At 39.4% G+C, this 21,191-nt stretch overlaps 1 protein-coding gene across 17 annotated transcripts in view; it reads right to left on the minus strand.

The window, feature by feature from the left end:
- da (transcription factor daughterless) overlaps positions 1–21,191 on the minus strand; it is a 338,039-nt gene that overhangs the window by 64,919 nt on the left and 251,929 nt on the right. The gene's annotated exons all lie outside the window — the stretch shown is intronic.

Genomic DNA, 21,191 nt, shown 5'->3' on the forward strand with positions numbered 1-21,191 from the left:
CATGAAAGTCATAATAGGTGACACTAACAATTTGTGAAAAATAAATACTTAGTATAGGGCGCCAGTAAAAAATATTTAGGTGAGTAAATTAATTCTTTACAATTAATAATAATAATTATTATTATTTGCGCATTTAATCTGCATCGGAATTAGATTTTTTTTATTGATTGACTTGGTGTCTTAAGTCCACTTTATGCACAGAAAGGCTAATTGGGACTGGACCTACAGTTTCAAGTGGGATCAGAACCACTATGTGCCTCCACGGAAATAGATTGTTAATGATTGAATTCATCTTTGGATTTCATCCATTCCAAAACGCACTCTGGCACCCTAGCGTAATTATTATCTTGAAATCAAAGGATCCAGGATTGATTCCGGATACCACTGTAAACTATAGGTCCAGTCTTTATTATCACAAATGGTCTTAACGTAGTTAGAGAACGTGCAGACGGTGCACATCAAACTTTGCTGTCAGTAAACATGCATAAACGTGTGTGGAAAATTACGTTTGTTGCTACATCTAAGCTTCAGAGTAGGAAAAACAGCGGGGGCCAGAAAATTAACGGCGGAAATTACCGTGAGATAACAATAGTTGATCGAGCAGTAACATTTTTACGCATGTTATTAAAATAAATGGTAAGCATGATAATGGAACAGACAATTAACTGCCAAGGTTAAAACAGAAGCGATCCATTCCATATAATAGCGGGGTTAAAACACTTGGATGGCATTGTTGTTCAACATATTCAGGGTGGCTACTCTAGGACCATGATAAAATTCAAGTATAATTCCCAGTTTTCAAGTCGAACTTTCCAAAAATTCAAGCAGATGTTTTCTCTATTTCAACCTTACGTATTACCGCCTCTCAACATCCACACACAAATATCTTCATAATATAAAGGGTCTATGTGGATCCAACATCCAAAAATTATAATTCAATTAAACGGTATACGTAATATAATTAAGATATTTAATTTAAGGGGCTGAGTTTCTATTTACAATCAGAGGCCACGAATTTTTGTCTGGGCGGTCGGGAAGAAAGTGCCAGGATAAACGTAATAATAATAATAGTGTTAATAATAATGTTATTATTATAACATTAAAAAAGGTAAAGTGCTCCCCTGTGCTTAGCGCCACGCCATGAAGGCGTATAGGTGGTGTGGGGGTAACGCCCCACACTTTCTTGATCCGGTCGTGAGTGGGGGTGATGTGACCCCCCAGGTTTACCCCAGGTACCCATGTTATTCGACGCTCGGTGCGCGTCGGGGCCGCTTCCAACGTTAGGAAAGTTCCCGGATTTGAACCGGCAGGGGATCGAAGCCGGGACCTTTAGCATGATAGTCAGACGCGTTACCGACTGAGCCACCGCGGCCTATTATTATTATTGATTTGTTTTATTTTACCTCGCTTCTTTACTTTGGCTAATTTGCGAAGATGGGGATGAGTGATGATGAATTTGATGAATGGACAGTCACAAACATCCATGCCCAAGCCGGGATTCGAACCCGGGACCAACATTATTACTATTATTATTATTAATAGTAGTAGTTGTTGTAACAAAGACGTTATTACCATCGTGAATTATGCAAAAAGGGGGTAGAAGTTGGTGTTAAAACATTTGTGTTCGAACAAACAATTGAATTACATTTTTCAAGACGTTCAATTTCACATTACTAATGGAAAAGAAGCACACAAACGTTTTTTGAAAGAGAGAAAATGCTTGATAAATGCATTCCAAATATAATTCTTTTTTACATTAGCATGTATAACTTTCATGCACGATATATGTTTCACATATATGCAACATGGAGCGATGTGGACACTAAATTGTGTACGTATTCAAAGTTTCATTAATACATATTATATACAACATATATTATTTAAAAACATTACACAACCAATTCATCCATCTCACAATAAACCAACAGCAAAAATTACATGAATTGTTCTCTGAAATGTGCACATTCCCTTTCCTCAAAACCATTGCTCGTGCATTTAAAACAAAATCGATTAAGACAAGTGTTATTTCTCTGTCTTATAATTTACAATACAATGCATTACGGAGAACAATGAAATAATGCGAGCGAAGCGAGGAAGAAAAATTTTGGATCTATTTTTTTGCAAGCTGAAATCAATATTGATTTAATAGGGTGCAAATAATTTTAAGAAAATATTTTTATTTGCATAAAATGTGAATAGGATTTGGATTAATAAAAGTTGTAATTTTTCACGTCTACGGAGAAAAATTCAAGGAATTCCCGGTGAGTAGCCACCCTGTAATTACATGGACCGATAAGCACATCGATACCAGTGTTTCGACTTTTACAAACTCAGACTATAAGAACCAGAAAAGATTTAAGTATTCAAATTGGAGTAGAGAATTTCAGTACATGGGAATTATGATAAACCAAAACAGTACGAGAGTCTCCCCGATGGCATAGTGGTAATCAAGGGGACCCGGGTTCGATATTCGGTGGAGGCACATAGTGGTTCGGATCCCACTTTAAACAAACTGTAGGTCCAGTTCCGATTAGCCTTCTGTGCATAAAGTGGACTTACTCGAATCAAACCAAAACAAATACATATAGAATACAAGCAAGAAATAAAGCATAATACTGTAAGGAAAACCAACTGGCAAGACAGATAACATAAAAATACGTATGTGACACCTTAAAACTAGCCTTAAGGATTCTCGAAATAATAATTAGAAAAATATGTGGCCCAAGAAATGTAAGCAGTGAGTGGAGAATAAGAATGAGCGAAAGGATGAATGAAATATTAGTAAAGTAAAAACACAGAGAACAAGATGACTAGGACACGTTGAAAAAGATAATGACCAAAGAATGGAAGAATACGAAGAACAAAATCCAAAATAGGTCTGTGGCATCGCATGATATGGCAAGGTAAGGAAAGATTCGCGGGGTACTGCTAGTATTGTGTACGAGTTTATTTTCTGCCTTCGATGTTCTCCAGAATGAGGCTGACCCAGTTTTACATTGACATTTCCGCTCTCGACGTTCGGTACTAATAATAGACGGCGAATTCTGGCGATAGGAAGCTGACAGTTTTTTTTCCCCTCCTTGTCAAAGCAACACGGTTTATTTTCTAGTTGCATAGTATGAGGAGTGTCGTTACAAAGCTGACCATGCACAGAAAGAATATTACGCTACATGTTTCTCCTTGCTATATTGGAACCATTCGATTTAGGTGGAACTTTTACAGGAATAAAAATTATCAGTCAACACAAATGTACAATTTGCATAAATCAACGTGTACGGCATGACTGCATACATACTGGAAAGAACATGTAGTTTTTGGAAGGCCCTTAGCATTGAGATTTCGAAGAGCAGAAAAATACCAAGAAAAGTTATTTGGCTTGAAGTCCTTTACGCGCTGTTAAATTTGAATTCAAAAGTTTGAGTGCGTCAGCACTTAGACTATTTTGAACTTGTCACATGATACGGGGTCCAGACCCTTACCGTAACTAAAGTAACATAACTGTAATGTCGTGTAACTAAAATATTAAAGTATTCTGACCGGTTAAAAGCTGAGGCTGTAAAGGGACATTCGCACACATAAGGAGAACACACAGACATATTAAAAGTGAATTTATGTCAATTATCTGTACTAACTTTCTTGATGATATTGCGACAACATATAGCGTTGTCATCAGCACAATGCATAACATCCTCTCACTTGAAAATCACTTGCTTTTATTGGAGATCGTGAGATTCTGTCGTTCCTGACAATGAACTCGACGTGCCTCATTTCGACGTAGCGCAGCCCCTTTGCATCAACTCGATTCTTTACGGTCCTTGTTAGTTCTTGCGAGGCGCCGCAAGAGTGCGCCACCTCTCACGCAGCCTCCTCCTGAGAGCTTCGCGGCGTTGCCACGGCACGACGTCATCCGCTACGACGGGGCTTCGCGAGCGAAGGGGGGAAGAATCGTCGCTGGAGAAGATTGTCACCGTCCTCCAGGGTCTTTGTTCCGGACGGAGTTCGGGCAGAGAAAATCCCCGATAAGCAGCGTGACAAGTTCCGTAATGTGGCAACACTGCCCGCTAATGAGCCTAGCAATTCATCACCCAGGGGGCAAGGAAGATGGGAGGGAGGTTGCGGGAGTCAGCTAGCAATGTTGCCACGTCGTCTGTCACATCAAAATTTCGATGTAATTAGCTTCATAACAGAGAATGATTACCATATTCGTCTATCACTGCGACACGAAACTTCGTCCCCCAATTTCCTATCTGGCTTAGTGTGACTGATTTTTTAAAGTTCTTCCCCAGAAATGTGTCGCAATGAAAATTTGTGTCTTCATTTGAGGAAGAGATGTGACAAAAATGTCCCCCTCACCCAAAACGTAACACACACACAAACAAACTTTAGAACATAGTTACGATATGGAGATATACGCAACAGAATAACATCACGAAAGAAGGGAGATTAGGTCGCAACGAAGGATGTGTCGCAGCAACTATGACAATTCTTATCGGAAAGAAAAGGATTTTGTCGAAATTATGAAGAAAGAAAAAAAAACAGTAATTATTATTGACCCGTTTTTATAAATAAACTTTCTTCCAAATCGTGGTACACCCAACGGCGAAAGAAACAGTTGACGAATTGTCCACCACCATTTTAATTCGGTCTGTATTACACATTGTGATGACAATGAATTGAAATAATGACGTCAATAAGCAGAGAACAATGCATGCATCGAACCAACATAGTTTCGTTCTTTAAAACAACACAGGATGTAGAATAAAAAGATTAATTAAAATAGTGGTGGACAATTTGCATACAATTTTCTTTGTCGTTGACTGTACAAATAGAAAGTTAACATTTATTGACATTGAAGTTACAACTGGAGCATTCTAAAACTTAGCACAAACCTTTATTTGGGGTGTTTTCGTTCTAGTCCTTTTGTTTGTATTTGATACCACCGAAGAAACACTAATCATCCATATCTTATCCCAATGTGACACCAGAACCTTTTGTTGACCACGGCCCGCCTACTGATTTTATCGGGCAATGTGTAATCCCTGGATTAAATCTTTTAATTTCTTATTTTATCATGTTTTTTTTTTTTTTACCAAGGAGGTGTTGGTGTTTGCTACAGAAGGATGTACAAGACCAATTCGAAAGTAGTAAATTAAATTGGTTTGCAAGTATTAGAAAACAGAAAACTATGTACAATGAATGCTTCACATAGTAATAAAAACTTACTCTATTCGCTTATTATTGAACTAACAGGTTTACACTAATTTAAAGAGTTCTGGTAGCAGCACAATTTCTTACATAAGAAATACAACAATACAATAGTTTTTTGATTGTATTCGTTCTAAACAACTGATTCCAAATTAAACTGTTTAGGGGTAATATTGGTGAAGTAGTGACAAAATGAATATATAAAGATAAATTTATGAGCGATTTCATTCGCGAATGCATTTTACTTTCAAATTCATGAACTTTTAATGCATGCCAGAGAGTCAGTTTTCTACACAGCAGTTATGTTTTTCTTCACTTCCAAATATGTTTTGAACTATAATTCGATTCACTTATTGGATCACACAAAATGTCATCTTCTCTTCCTATCAGTACACCCGCAATGGGTCTCTATTGATTCCACTTCCGGTATAATTGCCTGTGGTGTCTTTAATTGTGCAGAGTGGCTCTATACAATTTCCGCTTTTATAGTCGTTGCAAATGTGGGTGCGCACGCGACACACATACGTTTATTAAATCAGTGATTCGCTTGTTCTCATATCAATTAGTCAATTTCATAGGCATGACAGCAGCCAAAGCCCTCCTCCATATCTACTCAGATAACAACGTATGCTTTATTCCTCTAAAAAATTTAGTCGATATTCTCATTGAGGTTATACTGTACTTCTACCATTTTAAGAATTTGGTTACAAAAGAATAGCGAAGAAGGCAGACTATGTTACCTCAAATGGGTAAAGGAAAGAAATATTCCTTTAGAACAAGTTTTACTGTTTTGTGTGTTACAATGTGCACACACACACATCCACAAGAACACTTGGAAGTCCGCGCCGCTACAATCTGCTATGTCTTTATCCTAACCCTAAGTAATAAATAAAAACTATAACATAGTCTATATTTTTACTGAAACTAAACCTAGTCTTACATTCGTATAATACAATTAGAATTATAAACATGTGTCACAGAACATGACAGCAAGCAAAAATTTTATCCAATTAAGGAGAGACTAACATTATTACAAGCCTCCAGTGCGGCCAAATGCATAAACCTTTCGAGGGAAACGAACTGTTTATATGGTTTTCTTGAACTCAGTTTCATAATTTTCCTTGCGCTTATTTACGAACAGCGGGTAGGTGCTTAATGAAATACGACTGCCTTGCGTAAGCCAGCTTGACTTCGTAATTATTAATTTTCTACCGCGCTGCTCGGGAGGGAAAAACAAGACGTGACTGCTTATAAGCCACATGACATTCTCCTCAGTCTTTGTAAACCAAGGAGCAAAGGACCTGCCGGTATTTAAATTCTCGCCTGGTACCGTGGGAACGAGGAAGCGAGGATGCCGTGGAGATTTGATTTATCGAGATGCCCGGTCCGGACACTCACCCCTTGCGATGAGGCTGTGTGCGAGCGCGCGCACAAACGCACATACTGTTAAGGCGTATGCCTCAGGCACAGTTCGGCCGTACCTCGCAAGGAATCTCCAGGGAATTTCCGCTTCAGCGAACATCACTTAGTCGCTCAAATTTACAGTAGTTACCGCCAGTATCGGGCCTCGACGTGCATGACATATGAAATATGCAAAAATATGAGTACTATTAGTGTCATCCGTGAAGGGATAAAACGAATAGCTCAACAAATCATCAATCACTGTAAACGTAAAATCAAGTATGACCTATGAAAACCAAAGAAAATGCTCAATTTAGGCAACTTAAAAGGCATGGGGTACAATTATGCTTGCTAATTCTCCCGGACAAACTTCGTTATCTCCCGGAATGACGAGATTTATTTTTGTAGTTTCTTATCTTCTTATTTTGGTATGCGTTTGTCGAGCGAAATAAATTCTTATTGCAAATCAAACAATTAAACTTCATAATATTATTTTGAGGATTAGTGAAAAATGAGTAATTGAGTAAGGAGGAAGAAATAGAAAGTTTAAACACAATGTTGCGCCAAAGTCTCGAGACTTCTCTATTTTCCTCCACCCAATTTTGCTTCATTATACAGATTTAGTTCGTAGTATGTATCCACAGCAGCAAGACGACAAACCGATAACAGCTGGTATTCAGGACATTAGTCTTCCATAACATTTTAATCTAAAGGGGATTGACGGCTGTAAAGAAATCTCCCGGAATTTTATTCTTTAAAATAAATGTGCCTATTTATATTTCACTTCTTTCCATTATTGAGGAAAAAGAGATATCTAGGTATTCTCGAGTATGTAGTCCCCGGCAATAAAAATGGGACACAAAGATCCCGGAACACTGGCTTCCCTGCAGTGAGTTAGTTATGTGTGTTGACTAACTCAATGATGATAGCGAAACTCGCTGTTGAAGTAGGCTCGTCGCTGTAGGTTAGGCAACACTCATAACTAGAGCTAGGATTTTGATGAAATTGCATCTTTTTTTCTGGTGAATAAGAAACCCAAATCTTTTAATATTTATATGTTTCATGTCGTGCTGAAACTTTTAAGCACTATTTGTTGGGGCATTTTTTTGCATTTTTTGCCATTATGGGTTGTATGAGTCATTTTTTGGTCATTTTTTTTATTTTCTTAGTTTTCCAGAGCACTTGTACGCTGCGAGTGCATGGGCAGCATTAACGTGAAAGGATTAAGATGAATAAATATCCTATTTTTTCAAATCTTCCCTAGACAATTTAAAATATATGAAACCGCAGTGGCCGCGGTGGATCAGTCGGTAACGCGTCTGACTACCATGCTCAAGATCCCGGGTTCGATCCCCGGCCGGTTCAAATCCGGTGGAAGCGGCCCCGGCGCCTACCCAGCGTCGAATAACATGGGTACCTGGGGGAAACCCTGGGGGGTAAAGGCGGTCAGGGGCGTGATGCTGATCACATCACCCCCACTCACGACCGGATCAAGAAAGTGTGGGGCGTTACCCCCACACCCCCTATACGCCTTCTTGGCGTGGTGCTATGCACAGGTTAATACTTTACCTTTACCTTTACAGCTACCTTCCAACCGTCTCAGAAGAAAATAAACAACACGAATATAACGATTTCCTTACAATGAAATTTAATTGTTAGAAGTTCAAAACAGCTCGCAATTTTGCCCCAGGAGAAGAAAGTCGTTGCCCTGCCTAATCTTATCTTCTAATCTGCTCAGACCAATTGTTGTGTTCCTTGAAAGTGAATGGATGGAACGTGTGATCTGGCCATTGTCGAAGTTCCTGTTAATTGCGAGAATTTACTTTGGTGCAGTGTTCAGTAGAGCAGGTTTTCGAAGCATTGGACAAGATGCCAAAAACCAAGCAAAGTACACAGTACAAATTAAAACAGTTTGTGTCCCAGTATGGTGAAAATACGTTCAGTACGGACGGATCAGTATTATTCTGTTAGCTTTGTGGTGTAAGAGTTGCTGCGGAACAGAAATTCACGGTGGAGCAACATGTCAACCGCGAGAAACACAAGGCAGCTCTGAAGCAAATTCAAGATCAGAAGAGGACGGTGCAATTGTTAATGGGTGAGTGTTCCTCCAAATCCTCTGTTATTTCTGAAGAACTGTGCGACGCTTTTATTTCTGCTGACATTCCTCTAAGTAAACTAAATAATCCTAAACTTCGAGCATTTTTGGAAAAACATACTGGGAAATCGATACCAGATTCTTCCACGCTAAGGAAAAATTATGTCAAGAAATGCTTCAACCAAACAATGGATCAAATTCGGCAGAAAATTCATGGTAAAAAAATATGGGTGTCAATTGACGAAAGTACCGACTCATTCGGACGGTACATTGCAAATGTAGTGATTGGTACGATGCAGGAATCCGAGTCTACTCAAGTGTTTCTAATAAATTGTGAATGTCTAGAAAAAGTGAATTATTCAACGATCAGCAAAGTTTTCAATAACGCGATGCAGTTATTGTGGCCCGACGGCATTCAATATGACAAGGTGTTGCTTTTCGTAACAGAAAAGGTCTGTACTCGAAAATGGTACATGTAACATGTCTTGCACATGCGTGTCACCGTATTGCTGAAGAACTGCGAAGTCACTTCCCTGATGTAGACCAACTGATTGCAAACATTAAGAAGATTTTCTCAAGTCCCCATCACGAGTGTTAGCTTTTAGGTCTCATGCACCTGATGTGCCTTTGCCACCAGCTCCTATTCTTACTAGATGGGGTACATGGTTAGAGGCTTGTGGTTACTATTGTGAAAATTATAAAGTTGTGAAAGAAGTTGTAACCTCGTTCGACAGCAGTGAAGCATTGTGTATAAGTCAAGCACAGGAACTCTTGGCTGATCCCGAAATGGAGGGAAAATTATGCTATATAAAGTCCAACTTCGGCTTCCTACCTTCTGCCATAACTTCACTCGAGACATCTGGAGCTACATTGGTTGATCAAGTTAATGTCCTTAACAAAGTTCAGGATAATTTTGAAGCAGTTCCAGGTACTGTTGGAATACAAGTGAGAGAAAAGATGCAGAAACTGCTAGGGAAAAATGCAGGATACACAATAATATGTTCTATTCGTGACGTATTGTGTGGGAAAACGTTTTCATTGCCAGACTCTGAAACCGAATTAGAACCAAGTGACATTGTATGTTTTAAATATGCCCCTATTACATCTGTTGATGTTGAAAGGAGCTTTTCTATGTATAAAAGTGTGCTAGCTGACAATCGTCATTCATTTCTTTTTGAAAATTTACAGAAAATATTCGTTACACACTGCAACTCAAAACAGAACAGTAACCTCTCATAATTTGTCAAAAGTTGCATACTAGAGTTGCTGTAATTTGAAGTGCAAATAAAATTTTACTTTGGAATTTTTAACGGTTTTTAGGTCATTTTTTGGCAATTTTTAGGTCATAAATGCATCTTTTTAAGGGCATTTTTTACGAATTTTTAGGTCATCAAAATCCTAGTCCTACTCATAACTATAGGGCTAGGATTTTTATGACCTAAAAATTACCAAAATATGCCCTTATAACTGGACTGTTTCAAGTTGGAAACATATCTAAATGAGGAGATATTTTGACATATGTACTATTTTTAGTTCACTTTATGGGCCCTGAGTTGCAATGCACGATGAATACTTTCTCTAAATTTTCAAATAAAAATGACAAAGATTTTGCTACAGTAAAAAAATAGAAAAAAAACTCGAGTAAACATGGGAGTAAGAACGAATCCACTTCGAAAATGACTGTATATTTCTTGAAAATGCAAAAAAATATGCTGAATATGACCGAAAATCCATCAAAATATGCTACATCACGCACAAATGGCCAAATATGCCCTTAAAAAGCGCCTTAACTTAATTAGTTTCTTCATAATATGAATTTCTATATGTTTAGGGAACACATCACCCTTACAAAAAAAAAAAAAATGATGTCATGAAAATCCTAGCCCTCATACTCTCTGCAGGGAAGCCAGTATATCAGGATATAGTTGCGTCCTATTGTATTGCCGGTCACTGTATAGCCATGTGGCAGATGCAAGCAGCTCTTTATAACATTTCGCTGTCGTCTGGATATTTGCAACAGTTTCGTATTTTGGCATTTCTGGTCTGACGTTTCTCGCCCTTTGTCCTTTCTGTTCAATCACTTTGGGCAGTTCTATTAATTAGTAAGTATGTTGCTGGAGTAAGTCAGAAAGTAATACTCCGTAACTTCTATCCTACACCAGGCAGGCAGGTCCTATTGTACAGTCACGGACACTGCCGGCTTGTAATGAATACATTGACTTTCAATGGAATCATTACAAGCCCCAGTGTCCGTGACTGTACATCTATTCGCGCTTGGATACCATTCACCAAAGTACAACATAGCCTACATTAACAAACACATACGCAAAAATACATAGTTATTATATCTTTGAAACAATAGTCATTTTGTAATAAAGATAAAATACAGTAGAATCCTATCGCACAGGGCAACGTAGTTGGTATACTACATATTTGATGGCAATGATGAGGAGGGGAGGGGACTTCTACCAATATCTTGCGTGACATGGGTTTGAAGACTGTCACTAGGTTGATCAGCCATTCCCCAAAATCTATGAACGGATATAATGCTTTTGGTATTCTCGCTATAAGACCCCCCCCCAATTTTGGCAGTTTCCTTGACAATATTTTGGCCTAAACAGGCTCGTGGGCCGATTTAAAAGAACGGCTTCATTGCTTATGGCGGTTTGGTTTTATGGCTGGACCGTGAGAAATTGACAACTGGTGCAGTCTTACTTGTGCACTGCCTTTATGTTCCCTGGTCGAGAGACGAAAGAATTGGGACGTTTATGGAAGAAATTACGAAAAAAAACACAACGGCTACAATAAGAAATACACACACACATACGGACGTAATTCAAGGCATAATGCAGTTTTTTTCTAAACGATGGAACACGCGTAAGTGACTTGCGAGATAGAGGCCAATACTTGAGTGTATGAAACAAACTTTCATGCAAAGATCACTCGTTGGTGAAGACAAGTGCAAAGCTTGTCAGCTAATCTACAATGTTTGCAAAGGACAGCCTGTTGCGCGGAAGGATGCGCGACAGGCTTTTGCGCATGCGCGCGAAGAACATACTTGGAATCTGCAACGCAAGGTATTTCATCTGCTTCGAACGCCAATTAGGCAAATTGTTTGAAAAATCAAGTCCTACTTTCATCTTTAATAGTACAATAAAACAGAAAGATTTGATTGATTGTGTTTCGTCTTCGCTTTTCTGCCACTTTTGGCTAATCGTGAAGATGAGGTTAAATGGTGACATGAAATTTATGAAAGGGCAATCACAAACGATTATACTGGTTGTGAGTCCAGACGCCAGAGCCTTGTTAGTCTGCAAATTGTAGTCCAGTGTGTACTACATGGAAATTATATGGCATTTGGATGCCTTTCAAAAGGGTTACCCCCTTACACCCCGCCGAAAGAATTAATCACATGGTTTAGTTTCCTTTCCCATTACGAAGCCATGTCCATCGCTTTTACGGTCAAGCTAGAACTAATAGCAGAAGCCCGAGTTTATTTAGTTTTTTTTTTTAAAAAATATCGCACTAAAGAAAAGTAAATAAATTATAATAAAAACAGTTTGTGGTCATACTCTGTCCCGGGAATTTCTGGAGCGAGAGAACGACCACCCGTTTTCTCCCCTCCTCTATCGTTATGCGCATCCTTGCTCCACACATTTTCGGGATATAGTATATATTCACAATTGTTACCAAAAGGAGGAAAGTCTTGCAGGGTGTGAGAATAATGATCATGTGAGCAGAATGCTAAAGTTTACTGTTTAGTACGCTAAATACAGTGCCTAAGTTGGAAACACTGTCATTTTCTAAAAACATTCTATTTTTTTCAGAATTCTAGGCCACACCGTAATAGCAGATATCCGAGGCGCGACTGCACATCGCCGTCGTCAACACAGAGGTTAAGTATCTTCCGGCTGGAAATACCCCCTGTTTACCTTTGACGGCTTACGTCAGGTAAATATGCATGCGCTAATTGAATTACCAATTCCGGCGAAAAGCAGGTCGTCAAGTGGCTGACCCATTAGTATGTTTGCGTAAACCGATTTGAAGATCGATTAATCTACTTATGCAAACAGTCCCCGAGGCGAAGTCAGCTCCAGCGCGCCCTAATCGATGGATTGATATCCGTCGGAGGGGCTCTTCCGCGCTGCCTTCCATCCATCACGGGCGACTAAACAGCTTCACGAGCCAAAAAGTTACCTGTTTATTAGGGCTGACGAGACACAAAATGACACGTATTTAGCAAAATTCACTACAAGAGCAGAGAACAAGTTCTACGCGTCGTGCTTGGGTAGCCATCATACTGGGGGAGCAGTAACTACCATTTTTCAAAAGTTTTTGAACTATACAATGATTAGATGAATATATAAGCAATACACTTTAAAATGATATACGAAGCAAGGCGCCTCAGACTCTAACCCTGAGCAAAGCATCAGTGTTTGCCCAGTCATCGTCGCGACTGACCCAGAGGCATAAAAGGGACCTAAAATAACAGCAATAGAAAGAAAGTAAGTTTAAAATTATAGTAATGCGGTTTATATTGGTGCGACTGTCGAACGTCAGTTTATACTGATTCATTTTATGATAGGTTTACAAACATAATGTTCTTTATTGGAATGTAAAGAAGTGTTACATGCCAAACTCTATTTATTCGCCTAAAGTTTCAGAAACTTTTGAGTACAATATTATGAAAATTACACAATTCAGTGTAACGTGGCTCTGACAATGGTAATCCCAGTCAGAATATTCACATGCGTGTAAGTCGCCTTAGGCCACCAAATGTTTGAAATTCGAGTCCGGGCATGGGTGTTCCATCGTCAATTTCATCTAATAAATATTCATTTTCACCATCGTGAGTTGCCAAAAGTGGTGGAAAACGGACCCACGATAAAAAAAATTGAAAACATGACGTAACATATGTAGGATTTCCTGTACTCTTATGTTATCCTCATTTGTGCAAAGGAACCCTGCAGAGTGTCAGATGTAAGTATTGTTGTGTTGTTTATTGTTTTCGTGTGATCTAATGACGAATCCATTGTCTTAATATCAACACATCATGTTCTTTACGTTACGAAAGTTGAAACTCCATTTAATCTACATGCATTTTTGGGGTAAAAAGCTGGATGATTCTCAAGCGCGCAGCGAGCGACAGAGAGAACTTTAAAATTCAAAAAAACACATTTGTAGCAGATATTTACTCATACAAAAATCTTCAACCCTTGTTCTATAGAAAAAAAAGTTTCGTAAAGCTATGTCAAATCCTACGTACAGACAGGCAATTGGATTGGAACTTGTTTAAAAAAAACATTAAAAACAATTTTCTCGAAACAATTAGTGGCAACAATGTAAGAGTAACGACGCCATCGTGCAAATTAAAAACGCATAATAATAAATTATTATTATTTCTCAAATTATGTCTTACCGTGACATATGTAAATTTAGAATTCAAGAGTTAAAACAGGATTCGAATCATTAGAATGTTCTCCACCGAGGAAACACAGACATTTGCCTATACTGTCAAAATTTAAAATAAATAAATCAATCCATTAAGGAACCTCTCGATTACCAGACAACGTTAACGACTACATTATCGGGTAGGTGTCCAGCAGGTATTCTCGCTTTTTGCCGTCGCCTACATATTGACGCGTTGAATCCATTCCGGAAATGGTTATCCTGATGAGGGAAAACATTTTTTTTAAAATTGCACACTTTGGATCGATTTGTTTGCTGTTCGAAGTCCTGAAGTATTAAGAAGCACCTCCTCGCAAAAATATATTTACGCTTTCAACGACGAGGTCAACCAGGTGCATATGCTAGACAGAACACGAAACAGTCTGGAGCTTCAAGATTTCGCCACCCGTAGGAGGCTAGAGAGTATGAAATCAGTCTACGTCACGGCGGTCACGATTTTATGCAGGTGGTGCTGCATTAAGAAACACTATTTAAAATAAATGGTAACGTGCCGAACCATAAAATGTCTACAGATAAGCTTACTATTCAACCGAGAACTAGTAAACAAGCAGTTCAACGTCTCACAGAGGCGGACTGGGCCTCCCCTATGGCGCAGTGGTAGCGTCGTCGCCTTGTAATCAAGGGGTCCCGGGTTCGATACCCGGTCGAGGCACATGGCACAGTGGTTCGGATCCCACTTTAAACTGTAGGTCCAGTCCCGATTAGCCTTACTGTGCATAAGTGGACTTAAATCAATCAATCAATCACAGAGGCGGACGGGGAACAAGAGTAAAATAAAATATAATGTAGTGTCTCCATTTGGTTAGTGAAAAGTAAAACGCGGCGCGCGTAGTGGATGGAAGAACGCCACTTGCAGGAAGAATTGAATGTACGTACGTAACCCTTCAACTCAACCGCACATATTTATTATATTATTTAAAATATTTGAATACAAAGGGGGGGGGAGCTAGCTCTCTCTCTCTCTCTCTCTTCCCTCTCGCTCTCTCACCCTCACACACGCTACAATTGCAAGTGAAGTAATGACGTACTGCCACACATTTTCACGGCTTTTGAGAAAGTTTCCTTAAAAATTCAACTCCTCACACTTTTCCACGAGTTTGTTTTCACATGAGAACCGTACGTAAACATTTCTCGTCCCAAATGCTATTTTCTAACTGATATTAAAACCAGAAACAATAACCTTAACCGATTCAACTAGCACGCGACTAGATTTTCATTATTACTGACCGAGCTCTTATTTCCCCACACATTCTTTGTAGTTTTACGAATAAGCACAAAAATCATGATATTTAGGTCAAGGCGATCGAATGTGGGACTACGCAAATCTCTATTTGCTAAATGGACGACTTACTAAACAGCGAACTCCGTACCAGAAGGCAGAACCAAAGGGAAAAACAGCCCAAACAAGGTAAAATACCCAGGAAGATGCGAGAACAAGATAAAACAATATTGAATACAAGAAAACATGTACGGCTGCATCTATATCAAATATGAAAAACTCAACTTGAAGAACCATTTCTCTACTGATGTACGGGATTTATGATTTGTTATGTTCGCAATATACTATAATATAAAGTGCTTTTCGTTGTCGACACGCTGTGGTTTTTCTACTTTGCTTCTTCCAACAACGGATCAAAGTGAAAATTGCTTTGTGGGAGCTGTTTGGTCAATCTTACGGAGGATATTTACGCACATTATCCTAGCTGGGGGTTGGCATCCTCCTCCCCCCACTTCGAGTACTGTTTTGTGAGGTTCTTCCTCAACATCCTCTTCAGAGTTTCTCAGGCGTGCACAGTTCATGCTAGCTATTCCCCGTAGATATATTCAGAATCCTAAGCAAGCTCATAACGTAACCATGACCTCATTCGGTTTTGCCTTATAAACACAAGACAGATTTTCGATAAGAGTATTTCCAGCAATGACAGCTACTGTCACCCCATCCTTATCCATCCATGGAAAAGCACCGACACGCCACCACTTGGAATTTGCGTAACCAGCAAGCTACCTCCATAAAGGACGCCCACACAACAGTGCGAGTAAATTCATTCGGATGTTTCCTAATAATCTCTCTACACTCTAAAGTAACGAAATGGAGCATTTACCCCCCCCCCCCAAACAACAAATCTCCTGATAAATTGGAGGAAGTAGAAAGTCACGACCGTGCAGGGCTAGGCAACATTCCTTGCTTGGGGCAGTCTGATCGCTTCCAGATTCTCCCATGCAGAAAAGCCTGCGTGGACTCTGGCCCCAGACAGCTTGACGCCACTCGCTTCCTAAGGTGATGCTGCTTCCATCTTAAGTTAGGCCGCGCAGGGTTGCCAGCGTACTCCTGCACAATTTATACCACTACATAAGGATACAAAGAAATGCGCGCCGAGAGAAAACAACCGTAAATCTGGCTGAAACCGGTACAATTTACAAAACCAGTACGGACAACAAGCGGGCATGTTATAATTCTGAGAATCATCGGCGGTATGCTGATGAGAGTTCACGTGCGTAGGGTGCCTTATCGAAGGCTATTTTTCCGAACTTTGCCTCTCAAATGTAACTGCGATATAACTACGTAAAGCAAAATACATTGAAACAAAACATAGTGTATGCTATGCATCAGGCACGTATCTAGAAATATGTTTGGGGGGGGGGGGGTCAAACCAAGTGTCTTTACACAATTAGGTAAAAAGACTGTATAAGAATAGACATATAAGAGTGGATCTTCATTACGTAGCTTACCTATAGTTAGGATCGTCGGAATAATTTACATAAAAACAAGTGCCCTGAAATTAATGTCAAATAGATGAACAATTGAATATTAATCAAATAACAAAAATGATGTTATATGTAGTTGGACAAAAGTAAGTTTCTGATTAAAATTTTATGCATATTATTTTGAGTAGTAGTGTATATAAATCTTCCTTGTACTGTCATTAAAAGCCCTATGATCCCAATATAATTCTTGCCTTGTAAAAAGTTGAGGAAATTAATAACCATCGATTATGCAACAAATGCTAATATTTTCATTAGGGCTACTTAATTCTAGTAGGGATACTTGGTGAGTCTTTCGCGTGCCCCCCCCCCCTTTTTTAAATACGTCCTTCCTGTCCTTGAAAGCCCTATGATCCCAATATTGTCTTCCAATAAGTTCAGAGGAAATTACAACAAATGCTAGACGAGTACATTTTCATTATTTAATTTTCGTACTTAATAAGTCTTTCGGGTGGGGGGGGGGATGACCGCCTAAATACGTCCTTTGTGTCCTTCAAAGCCTTATGATTCCAATATATATAATCCTTGTCTTCAGAGAAAATTATACAAGAACGGCTAAACTAATATATTTATCATTAATTTTAGTACTTGAAAAATCTTTCGGTGGGGGGGGGTGTCCGGACCCCCCTTAAATACGTCCTTGCTATGCATCAACATTTATTATGTTGGGGGATTCAACAGTATATGTTGCACAGTACAGAATAGCACACTTTCCCGCACTTTTTTTATCGTGTGCTGAATCCGACTCATTGAATACTTAATTGTTTCCAACCAGAATAAGAATATAATACAGGAACGAAACTCGATACATTTCCCCTCAATACATAGATTTTGCATATCGTTAAGGGGTGTAGTTCGATTCTTGGAGTTCACCTACCACAGGGAGGCCAACGAGGGCATGTCGTAGACTCTTCGCTCGATCCGAAAGTACTCAACTCAACTCAAAGTACTCCGATTTATAACTGTTCGGAATGAAAATCCCGTACAATCAAATTTGACCACTGACATAACATAGTTAAATAGGTTACAAATTAATAGAAAAATAGCATGAAAAATAAGTTTAAATACATTAATACAGATCTGAGACAAGTGGTTCAAATGTGGGGGCAAGAACAATGAAGCGTGTTCTCGGAAGAGATAAAGAATCCGACTCTGGCGTGTTCAAGGATTTCCAATGCGAGGGTATTCACTCTTTTTCTCGAGATCCATCTGTTATAGCATTTGATTTTCTAAAAAATGAAATATGGACCAAAACACCCTGCGCCGCAAATTGGTTATCGTGGCGCGTCATGTCGCCCGGAGTTCGAATTCTGTCTTCTCTCCTTCATCACTTCACCATTCATCCTCATCGTCACGATTCCCCTGGAGAAGTATAAAACAAAACTACGTAAAATACAAACATTGCACTAGTCACGAAATCAACACTAACACCGACTAGGGTCTCCCCGATTGCGTGGTGGGAACATTTTCTCGTTGTTATCAAGAGATTCCGAATTGGATACCAGGAGGATGAAGATGAGTGGTTCGGATCCCACTTTAAACTCTAGTCCACTGTAGCTCTAGTCCCGATTAGCCTATATGTGCATAAAGTGAACTTAAAAACCAATCCAAAAACTCAACACTGACTAGGATGTCCCAAACACCACTTGGAACCGAAACAGCATCACACAAAAATTAGATCTTATCGTGTCAACTTCCTTCGATCGAGAATCACAGTGTTCAGATATTTCCACGAGTGCCAGCAACACTGAAGATGGTACAAGGTCCGCCTCGCCCACGTCGATCATAACCTCCAAACAGGCCCCGATGCCCAAAAGCCGCTGTTGCCAATTCTAAACGTACACTTGCACTCCTAAGCTGAATGGCTCCTTTGTTCACCGTGTCTTCAGCTACTAATACCTGTCGCCAAAAATAAAATGGGTTCGTTATCTGGCCGGCATACCGTGGTTAGGGAGGGCCTCTTTCGGAATGATTGCCGCTGGACGGTTTTTCGGGAGAATGGTCACTTTTCCCTTTCAAGGCTATTTTGCTTTACATGAAAGCACAACCCTAGAAACAATTTCAGCTAATCCGTCAATAGATTGACAAGATCTACGGGGGAGCAAGCACTTTCACTTTTGGGTGCGAACAATGGTGTGTTGGGTTTAAAACTTGCTCAAAGCCTAATTTGTGAACGTTCTGGTGCTAAATTCAACTCCACAGTCCATATCCACTTCCCAAACCGAAAATTCATGCGCACATTTCAATTTAAAACTCATCATCAGTACGTTTCGATGATGATTTTCAATGATTTATCAAGCTGAATATTATCAAACCCGGGACCCCTTGATTACAAGGCGACAACGTTACCACTACGAAATCGGGGAGGCACACGAGAGACAGAGAGCGAGAAAGATTTTACAAAGCCGTCTCGATCTTGGTACTATCCTTATTTTCTTTTGTATATTTCTGACTTTTTTGTCGCTTTTCTTCAACTTTTGGTTAATTGCGACGATGAAGATGCATGACAATTTCTTGAGTACAGCAACTCTCATTCCCAGGCCATTCCAGACTTTTTCTGGCAAGATCGTTGAGTCCGCTAACGAATTTTATTTCTTAAAAAGTTACGAGAATGTACACGAATGGATCTCATTTCCTACGACGAAGTCACTTTCTGTGTGTGGTTCAGTAGTTGTGGCGCGCTACAAGCCAATGGATCCTAGTTTCAAATCAATGCACGACAACGACATGCCATCAACTCACGATTCATCCTTGTCGTTTAGATTCACCTATGGAGGTAAAATGCGATGTACAATGACAGAAAAGTACAAACGGAACGACGGAAATCTCAAGCAGGCTTCCAAAACTTTTTTACTTGATGTTTTGCAGGGGGGAGTGAAGTTCCGATCCTGGGCCTCCTGCCAGATACGTGGCGGCACCTCCTCTTGGAAGCGAGCACAAAATAGTCCTGGCAAGGAAACAGCGGTCGTGGGCTGAAGTCTAGAATAGGCTCCAGTTTAAAAAGCTAAAAGCAACGAAAGAAGGAACTCGGGGGCCACTAAATCAACGCACTAATACAAACATGATTTCCTCCGCCCCTCGCTGCTACAAGATCGTTGGTGTTCGCATGCAGGAAATGTGGAGGCGGAGTAAATTGGGGAGATACATTCAACCATCGCAGCCAATGCTTTCATCGTCCGCTTGAGCTAGGCCACGAAGTTCTAGTCGAAGATTAAATTTCTGACCTTGTCCTGTGATAATTATAAAATAAGACGTCAGCTGAAATATATGCTGGGGAGATAATTTTCATTACACAGAGCGAAGTGTGGAGAAATTAGGAAATCACTTAAAGAAGTTTTAATAATTACAAATATGCAACTCAAGAACTAAACTACCTTCATGCGGCAAGTTGAGCTGAATTTGATACTTTTGGTGATAAACTTTATCAACTTTAAATTTAGATAAGTTAATCAGAACAAATCTAAATTTAGCGTATTAAGCGAGATCAAAACCCCTGGAAATGGATACCACCAGAATCTAATTTAGGGTTCCTTGACGGCAAGAGAATATCGCAAACTACTGTGCTATTTGGGAGGTGAACACGTTGTTGTTATTCATTGACAGAAGGGCTCGGAGGTAAAACATGGTAAGTGACATTTTGGTCATTGAGTTACAAAGTAAAAAGAGCCATCCTTCAATTTCCTGATGTAATTTCCATGTCATGCAATTTGCATTGAACTCTTCTGAAATTGGTAAACACAACACGAAAACAATTTATCTACGTTATAGCTTCTAATAATATTTGTGCTTAATAAACTCAATAATGGCCAAAATGTCACTTACCACGCTTTAGCCCCGAACCCTTCAACGAAATCTGTTCTACATAAAACATTCAATTTTATCTTTACGACAGAGACCAATCGAGAAAAACTACTTTGTACAGGTTTGCCAAGCTCACAAATACTTGAATTTCATTGTCAAGCGGGTTAGAGAACGTTCCTCAGGCGCATGAACAAAGAGGTGTGATGTGTGAGTGGAGTCATTCCTGCAACATATGAAGCGCTGCAAACAGCATGATTCTCAAAAACATTCTAGGCCTCATGTCTCTGTTAAGGCGGTGAAATGATGCATACTCTTATGACCTGTTGTCAAAAGAGGCGCCTTATTCATACCATTATCTCTTTAACACATATATATATATATATATATATATATATATATTGGATGCTTCTTCCCATTATTAATCCCTGTTGATTGACCACGAAATGACGCTCTAAAA

The sequence above is a fragment of the Lepisma saccharinum genome, chromosome 1 (genome assembly GCF_977018435.1).
Source record: "Lepisma saccharinum chromosome 1, izLepSacc3.1, whole genome shotgun sequence".
Classification (NCBI taxonomy): Eukaryota; Metazoa; Arthropoda; class Insecta; order Zygentoma; family Lepismatidae; genus Lepisma; species Lepisma saccharinum.